Source organism: Heterodontus francisci, chromosome 21, assembly GCF_036365525.1.
Source record: "Heterodontus francisci isolate sHetFra1 chromosome 21, sHetFra1.hap1, whole genome shotgun sequence".
Lineage (NCBI taxonomy): Eukaryota > Metazoa > Chordata > Chondrichthyes > Heterodontiformes > Heterodontidae > Heterodontus > Heterodontus francisci.
In genome coordinates, this window is record NC_090391.1 from 1,374,035 (window position 1) to 1,383,817 (window position 9,783).

A 9,783-nucleotide genomic window follows, 5' to 3' on the forward strand; every position below is an offset into this window, starting at 1 on the left:
TTTATCTACAAAGCGCTGGAACGGACTCGATGAGTTGAAATGTCCCATTCTGTGCCAGAATTGACTAAGGCTCTATGACTCTATGACATGGGTATTCCATTACAACAGCTTTCCTATACTGGGAAGGTGTATAATGGACTGGACAGTATCACCTTGTTGAACCCCGTGATGTAAGTGAAATGTTTGATGCCCCAGAACATGGTTAACAAATGTCCTTCACAAACAGAGTAAATCAGTTCAGCCCCATTCACAATTCTGGAGTAATTCACAATGGGGAAACATTTCTCCTGGTTTTCTCGGCATTGGACAGCAGCCAGGCTGTCACTGTGTCCCCACATCCATGTCGAAAGTCTTGTCGGGGTTCGGTGAGGTAAGACACGTTGTCTGGGCGACAGATTTCTTTAGTTGTGTTACTGTTTCTGTGTTCTCTTCAGTCCAAATGGGATAAACCTGGTCATCATCACCATTTGGTGGTTCATAAAGAGGATTCACAGTCTCTGCAAATCGAGGGATGAGGGTCCGCTGATACCCCAACAACCTGAGGATAGGACACAGAGCAGGCTTTGAGGTGGACAGGGGTAGACACTGGATGAGGGTCCACTGATACCCACCAGCCTGAGGATAGGACAAAGGGCAGTCTTTGAGGTGGACAGGGGTGGACACTGGATGAGGGGCAATTGATACTCCACCAGCCTGAGGATAGGTCAGAGGGCAGTCTTTGTGGTGGACAGGGGTAGACACTGGATGAGGCTCCACTGATACCCCACCAGCCTGAGCAGAGGACACAGAGCAGGCTTTGAGGTGGACAAGGGTAGACACTGGATGAGGGTCCACTGATACCCCACCAGCCTGAGGATAGGACACAAGGCTGTCTTTGAGGTGGACAGGGTTATACACTGGATGGTTTCGACCTGATGTTGGTCTGGGCTGATGTTGGATGAGCCAATTTGGACATATAGAACGATGACACGATGTTACACCAGCTGGGTCTTACGTGGATGTTCTTTTAGTCCAGCTCCCAAAGTAACTACAGTAGTTCCTGTAAAAGGGTTAAATGTGTGGACACGGTCTGTGGTGATGAGGAGGAGACCATCAATTTATTTCAGCAAGCAGGAAGACTGTGAAAGGTTCCTAACGGCCCCGGCCATACGTTTGTGGAAAATAGTGGGGTTATTGTGGAACCCCTTGTGACAGACATGTCCAGGGGTATCTCTGGTCCTCAGAAGTTAATGTGAATTTAAATTGTTTCTCTAATTTTACTGGGATACTCCAATAAACATTAGAGATATCCAGCGTGGTGAAGTCAGCCCTGCCGCTGGGAATCCGGGAGAGTAGGGTTGGTGTCTCTCAGACAACCGAGTTCACACAGGGATGACTGAGTTGAGTTTGTATGGTCAATAGTCAGTCCCCAGCTGCCATCTGGTTTTGTAACCGGCAAAATCGGGCAGTTAGTAGTGAATGTGTCTTTCGGAACTGCACCCTGGTATAACAATAACCTGATGTTTTCTGGAATATATGATATAATCTCAGCTCGGTAAGAAGACTGCTTCATGGATCATGCAATGGTCAGTTAATTTCTTCAGGTCTGCTCATGTTTCCACAGTCATCTTTATGGGTTGTGAATACACTCAGCACCGACTCGAGAATCGCCTGTACCTCAGGGTGATCAGAGGTGTCTGGTTCACACGCGTCTGATATTTTAATCTGGAATATTGAGGATGCAATGGACACCAGAGTAGGGGTATGGTTTAATGTTCTACAATATACAAATATAGGGATAATCAATTACTGCTGATAACCTTTGAGCACATTACTGCCCAGTAGTCCCTGTCCATTAGACAGGATCATATAAAAGGAAGGCAGGACTTTGACATGAACTCTGTTCCCTCTCCTACACCACTGTAAGATCTGATCTAGGGTCACCACATCCGTGAACTGCGGAACCCTCTTTCTGTCCTAGTATTCCATTTACCTTCTGTCCAATTGCAGCATTCACAGTCAGCAGCAGCAGCCTCCTGACTGAAAGAGGTCACTTGGCCCATTGTATCTGTGCTGACCGAAAAACGATCCACCGATTCTAATCCTACTTTCAGCATTTGATCCATAGCTCTGCAGATTACGGTACTTGAGGTGTATATCCAGAATCCTGTTGAATGAGTTGAGGGTTTCTGCCTCAACTACACTTTCAGGCAGTGAGTTCCAGACCCCACCACACTCTGTATGAAAAGGTTTTCCTTATCTCCCCTCTTATCTTTCGACTAATCACTTTAAAACTATTCCCCCCTAGTCACTGACCTTTCTACTAAGGTGAACAGACCCTTCACCTCCTCTCTGTCCAGATCCCTCAAAATTATGGACATTTCAGTCCGATCTCCTCTCAGCCTTCTCTATCCCAAAGAGAACAACCCCAGCCTATCCAATCGTTCCTCACAGCTGCATTTTGTCTAGTCCGAGCAACATCCTCATAAATCTCCTCTGTATCCTCTCTAGTGCAATTAGATCCTTTCTGTAATGAGGTGACCAGAATTGCACTCAGTACTCAAGTTGTGGCCTAGCCAATGAGTTATACAGTTCCAGCATAATTTCCCTGCTCTTATATTCTATACCTCAGCTAATAAAGGAAAGGATTCCATCTGCCTTCTCCACCATATTATTATTGAATCTGCTTCCACCTTGTTTTCAGGCAGTGAATTCCAGATCCCAACAACTCGCTGTGGAAGAACATTCTCCTCATTTCACATCTGGTTCTTTGTCAATTACCTTCAATCTGTGTCTTCTCAATACTGAACTTTCTGACACTGGAAACATTTTCACACTACTTACCCTAATCTAAAAAACAAAAAACCCTTCATGAATTTGAATTCTATATTAAATCCCCTCTTACCCTTCACTGCTCAAAAGAGAAAAATCCCAGTTTTTCCAATCTCTCCAGGAAACTGAATTCCCAGATCCCTGGTACCAATCTAGTAAATCACCTCTGTTTCTTCACTAAGTCTTTGACGTCCTTATCAAAGTGTGGTGATCAGAATTGGACACAATTCTCCAGCTGGGACCTAACCAATGATGTATAAAAATCAGCATTTCCTCCTGAGTTTTATTACTCTGTGCTGTGTTTATAAAGCCAAGGACACGATATGTTGTTATTTTGTAGCAGCCTTCTCAGTGTCCTGCTGCCTCATAAATTAGTACAACCCGAGATCTGTCCATTCCACCACACACATTAGTTTGCCTTTCCTCATATTTCCTACCGATATGTATCACTTCACAGTTCAATGTGTAAAGTTCAATCTGCCGGGTGACTGTCCATTTCACCAGTCGCTCTCTGTCCTCATTGGGACAGACCAGTCTTCATCCTCAGACTGTGCTGAGTTAGCGGCTTTCACCCAGTGTGGTACTGAGCTCCAAATAGAGCAGAAAAGACTCACTTCTATCCCCGGCTTGTGTTATAGAACATAGAACATGGAACATTACAGCGCAGTACAGGCCCTTCAGCCCTCGATGTTGCGCCGACCTGTTAAACCATCTGACATACACTTTTCCATTTTCCTCCATATGTCTATCCAATGATCACTTAAATGCCCTTAAAGTTGGCGAGTCTACTACTGTTGCAGGCAGGGCGTTCCACGCCCCTACTACTCTCTGAGTAAAGAAACTACCTCTGACATCTGTCCTATATCTATCACCCCTCAACTTAAAGCTATGTCCCCTCGTGTTTGCCATCACCATCCGAGGAAAAAGTCTCTCACTATCCACCCTGTCCAACCCTCTGATTATCTTATATGTCTCTATTAACTCACCTCTTCTCCTCCTTCTCTCGAACGAAAACAACCTCAAGTCTCTCAGCCTTTCCTCGTAAGACCTTCCCTCCATACCAGGCAACATACTAGTAAATCTCATCTGTACCTTTTCCAATGCTTCCACATCCTTCCTATAATGCGGTGACCAGAACTGCACGCAATACTCCAGGTGCGGCCGCACCAGAGTTCTGTACAGCTGCAGCATGACCTCGTGGCTCCTAAACTCGATCCCCCTACTAATAAAAGCTAACACACCATATGCCTTCTTAACAGCTCTATTAACCTGGGTGGCAACTTTCAGGGATTTATGTACCTGGACACCATGATCTCTCTGCTCATCTGCACTACCAAGAATCTTCCCATTAGCCCAGTATTCTGCAATCCTGTTACTCCTTCCGAAAGTTACTCACACTTTTCCGCATTAAACTCAATTTGCCATCTCTCAGCCCAGCTCTGCAGCCTATCTATGTCCCTCTGTAACCTACAACATCCTTCGGCACTATCCACAACTCCACCGACCTTCGTGTCATCCGCAAATTAACTAACCCACCCGTCTACACACTCATCCAGGTCATTTATAAAAATGACAAACAGCAGTGGCCCCAAAACAGATCCTTGCGGTACACCACAAGAAACTATACTCCAGGATGAACATTTACCATCAACCACCACCCTCTGTCTTCTTTCAGCTAGCCAATTTCTGATCCAAAGCAGGAATTCACCTTCAATCCCATACTTCTGTATTTTCTGCAATAGCCTACCGTGGGGAACTTTATCAAACGCCTTACTGAAATTCATATAGACCACATCCACGGCTTTACCCTCATCCACCTGTTTGGTCACCGTGTCAAAAAACTCAATAAGGTTTGTGAGGCACGACCTACCCTTTACAAAACCGTGCTGACTATCTCTAATTGACTTATTCTTTTCAAGATGATTATAAATCCTATCTCTTGTAAACTTTTCCAACATTTTACCCACAACCGAAGTAAGGCTCACAGGTCTATAATTACCAGGGCTGTCTCTACTCCCCCTCTTGAACAAGGGGACAACATTTGCTATCCTCCAGTCTTCCGGCACTATTCCTGTCGACAATGACAACATAAAAATCAAGGACAAAGGCTCTGCAATCTTCTCCCTGGCTTCGCAGAGAATCCGAGGATAAATCCCATCTGGCCCAGGGGACTTATCTATTTTCACACTTTCCAAAATTGCTAACACCTCCTCCTTGTGAACCTCAATCCCATCCAGCCTAGTTGTCTGTATCTCAGTATTCTCCTCGACAACATTTTCTTTCTCCACTGTAAATACTGACAAAAAATATTCATTTAACACTTCCCCTATCTCCTCCGATTCCACACACAACTTCCCACTACTATCCTTGATTGGCCCGAACCTATCTCCAGTCATTCTTTTATTCCTGATATACCTATAGAAAGCCTTAGGGTTTTCTTTGACCCTATCCGCCAATGACTTCTCGTGTCCTCTCCTTGCTCTTCTTATCTCTCCCTTTAGATCCTTCCTGGCTAGCTTGCAACTCTCAAGCACCCTAACTGAGCCTTCACGTCTCATCCTAACATAAGCCTTCTTCTTCCTCTTGACAAGCTCTTCAACTTCTTTAGTAAACCACGGCTCCCTCGCTCGACAACTTCCTGCCTGCCTGACAGGTACATACTTATCAAGGACACGCATCAGCTGCTCCTTGAATAAGCTCCACATTTCGATTGTGCCCATCCCCTGCAGTTTCCTTCCCATCCTGCGCGTCCTAAATCTTGCCTAATCGCATCATAATTTCCTTTCCCCCAGCTATAATTCTTGCCCTGCGGTATATACCTGTCCTTGCCCATCGCTAAGGTAAACCTAACCGAATTGTGATCACTATCACCAAAGTGCTCACCAACTTCTAAATCTAACACCTGGCCGGGTTCATTACCCAGTACCAAATCCAATGTGGCATCGCCCCTGGTTGGCCTGTCTACATACTGTGTCAGAAAACCCTCCTGCACACACCAGTCGCACACATTTCACCAGTCACTCTCTGTCCTCATTGGGACAGACCAGACTCCATCCTCAGACTGTGCTGAGTTAGCGGCTTTCACCCAGTGTGGTACTGAGCTCCAAATAGAGCAGAAAAGACTCAATTCCATCCCTGGCCTGCGTTAATCCCACCCAGTGTGGTACTGACCCACACAGAGAGCAGGAAAGACCCAATTCTATCCCCGACCTGTGTTAATCCCACCCGGTGTGGCACTGACACACACAGACAGCAGGAAAGACCCCATTCAATCCCCGTGTGTCTTAATCCCACCCGGTGTGGTCCTGACCCACACAGAGAGCAGGTAAGACCCAACTCAATCCCTGGCCTGTGTTAATCTCTCCCGGTGGTACTGACCCAGACACAGAGAGCAGGAAAGATTCAATTATATCCCTGGACGGTGTTAATCTCACCCGGTGTGGTACTGACCCACACAGAGAGCGGGAAAGACCCAATTCTGTCCCCGGCTTGTGTTAATTCGACCCGGTGTGGTATTGACCCACACAGAGAGCAGGAAAGACCCAATTCGATCCCCAGCCTCTTAATCCCACACAGTGTGGTACTGACCCACACAGAGAGCAGGAAATGACCAATTCTATCCCTGATCTGTGTCACTCCCACCCGATGTGGTAATGACACCCTCGTACACACAGAGAGCAGGAAAGGACCATTCTATCCCTGATCTGTGTCATTCCCACATAGTGTGGTACAGAAACAGCAAGAAATTTCTATTTCTCTCCCTGGCCTGTGCGAATCCAACATGTTGTGTTAATGACCCCCACACACAGAGCAGGAGATTTCCATCTCTCTCCCTTGCCTGTGTTAATCCAACAAGGTATGTTCCAAGTGCAAGTAACGATCAGCCTCTGCTTAAAATTGCTGTCCGTCTATTCCTGATCAGTGTTACTTCCACACAGTGTGGTTTTGACCAAACAAACAGAGCAGGAAAGGACTAATTCTCTCCCTCATCTGTGTTAATCCAACATGATGTTTTCCGGAACCATATCAAAGTACAAGTAATGATCAGCCTCTGCTTAAAATTGTTGACCGTCTGTTGTACAAATCAGGTAAGGTTTCAATGGTTTCTGTTTCCACAGACTCAAAGAATCATACAGCACGGAGGAGGCTATTTGGCCCATCGTGTCTGTGCATGCTGTTTGAAGGAGCAATCCCATTTGTCCCTCTCCTCTACACAATTACCACTTCGCTGAAAATCTCCTCTGATCCTGTTGAATCAATTTTCTTTTTTAAATTTATTATTGAATCTGCTTCACCACTCTTTCAGGCTGTGAATTCCGGTTTATAATAAATCAATGCATTTTTGTTGGCCCATCACCTTAAAAATGTGTCCTCTGGTTACTGACAGTACTTCCAGAGAAACCACATTCTCTGTCTTTGCTCCATCAAATATTGTTCAAGATTTTGCATATCTCTATTCAATCTCCATTTAACATTACTGCTCTGAAGAGAACAATTCCAGTTTACAGTCAAGGGACACGAGATAGAGGGGAGGGCGTAGAATTCAGCTCGGACTCTAACACAAAACACCATCACCTCCACATTCCCCTCCTCCGAGCCAAACACCATCTAGACTTGGACAGAAATCACCGTTCCTTCATCATCACTGGGTTAAAAGCCTGAAATCCTTTCTGTAACAGCATTGTGGGAACACTTTCACCACACGGACTGCAGTTGTTCAGGATCATTTTCTCATGGTAACCAGGGATGGGGAAGTAATGCCGACCTTGTCAGTATCACCCATATCCTGGGAACAAATAGACAGGAAATAAAATAGGAACAAAATCAATGTGTTTGTAACTGACTGATTGAAGTGATCAAAGAGAGAGACGTCATAAATCAATAAGTAAATTGTCAACACAATTCACCTCACCTGGCCCTTGTGTTTGCCTTTCTTCTGTTATCTGTGTGAGGATACAAGTAACAATGAGCCGCTGGCTCAAGAACTGCTGGACATCAATTGTACAAACGAAATAAGGACTCAATGGATTCTGTTACCATAGAATCGGAGAATCACAAAGCATGGAAGCAGTCCATTGGCCCATCGTACCTGTGCCATCTTTGAAAGAGCTTTTTATTTTACACCTCTTTCCTCCTCTTTTCCCAAAGCCCTGCAAATCCCCCTCTGCAGCATTTATCCAGTTCCCTTTTGAAACTTGCTCTTGAATCTGCTTCCAGCACATCTTCAGACCGTGTATTCCAGACTAAAGCAACTCACTGTATAAAAATGTTTTCCTTATGGCACCTCTGCATCTTTTGCCAAGTATTTTGAGTATTGTTATTGTTCCTTTTCCCAAAGGAAACAGTTTATCTTGCTCTTTCAAAACTGCACATAATTGTGATCTGCTCTATTAAATTTCCCCTTTACCTGATCTGCTCTAATTCCTGTTTCTGTCGTCTCCACATGTACCTGAACTTCCTCATTCCTGGACCATTCCAGTAAATCTCCTCTGCACCTTCTCCAAGGTTCTGACATCCTTTCTAATAAGTAATGCTCAGAATTGCACTCAATTCCTCAGCTGAGACCTAACCAGTGATTTTTAAAGTTTTAGTTAGCTTCCTTGCTTTTGCACGTTATGCCTCTTTTTATAAAGTTCGATATCCCGGATGTGTTTTTAATGATTTTATCAACTTGTCCTGCTACATTCAAAGACATCTGTTCATGCATCCAATTTAAAATTGCCCCATTTCATTTACATTGCTTCACCTCATTCTTCCTCCCTTCGCCCATGTCTGCACTAAATTTCATCTGCCTCATTTCCTCATGTCATCTCTCTCCTATATAAGTAAATGTCACACACAAACACAGTACACAGATATATGTTTATGTATGTTTTATAAAAGAGCAATGGCCTGAATACTGACCATTGGGGACCATCACTGTATAATCCCCTCCACTGTCTGAGCAACAATAGATCACCACTTCCCTCTGTATACTATCCCTTAGCCAATGTCATATCCACACTGTCACTGCCTCTTGAATCCATGAGGTTCAGACTTCCTAACAAATCTATTAAATGGCATTTGATTCCACGACTTTTGATTGTTCATATACAAAGTAGCAACCATGCTATCCGCAGCAACACTCTCCATTACTTCATCAAAGAATATGATCAAGATAGTCAGACATGATTTGCCACTAACATATCTGGTGTACTTTCTTGTCATTTATAAACTCATGCTATTCAAACCACAATTATCTTGTCCCAGATTAGAGACTCTAAATGTTTCCCCAACATTTCAGTGAGGTGAGACTGATGGGTCAGTGGTTCCAGTGTGTAGCCTATCACTACTGTTTGGAACAGGGTATAGAATTTTGAAAACCTCCAGTCCTCTGTCATCAGTCCGATATCCAAGGAGGATTGGATGATTCTGGCCAGTGGCTCCGCTACTTCCAACATTTCTTCCCGCAGCAACCCTCATACATCCCGTCCAGACCGGATAAATGTTTATTGCGGTACAGAAAATGTTGGATTGAAAGGGGTTAACTGAACCTGTTTGTTCAGTGACTGTAATTAATGTCAGTCTCCATGGACTCTAATTGTATCACTGGAGGGTTTCCCTCTTCTTAATAAGAAACTCCTTTCAATGTGTTATATTCAGTGGGTTGGCTGGAGCATCACCTCTGGCACTAACAGGGATCAGCGGCTCCAGATAGAGGGAGAGGATAAATCAGAATCTGTGAACAATAGATTGGAATGTTACAACAATGGGTCAGAATCTGAGAACCATAGATTGGAATGTTACGACAATGAGAAGGAGTTTTTCCTGGGAGCTTGATTATCTTTATACTAACTATGATTGGCTATCGTTAAATCGGCGGATCTATTACGCACTTCTTTTTATTCAACACATTTACTATCCTATCCTCGCTGTTGCTGGTGTCCCTGGTAAGTTTCTCTATCCAGTTATTAATTCAACAAATTGTTGAAC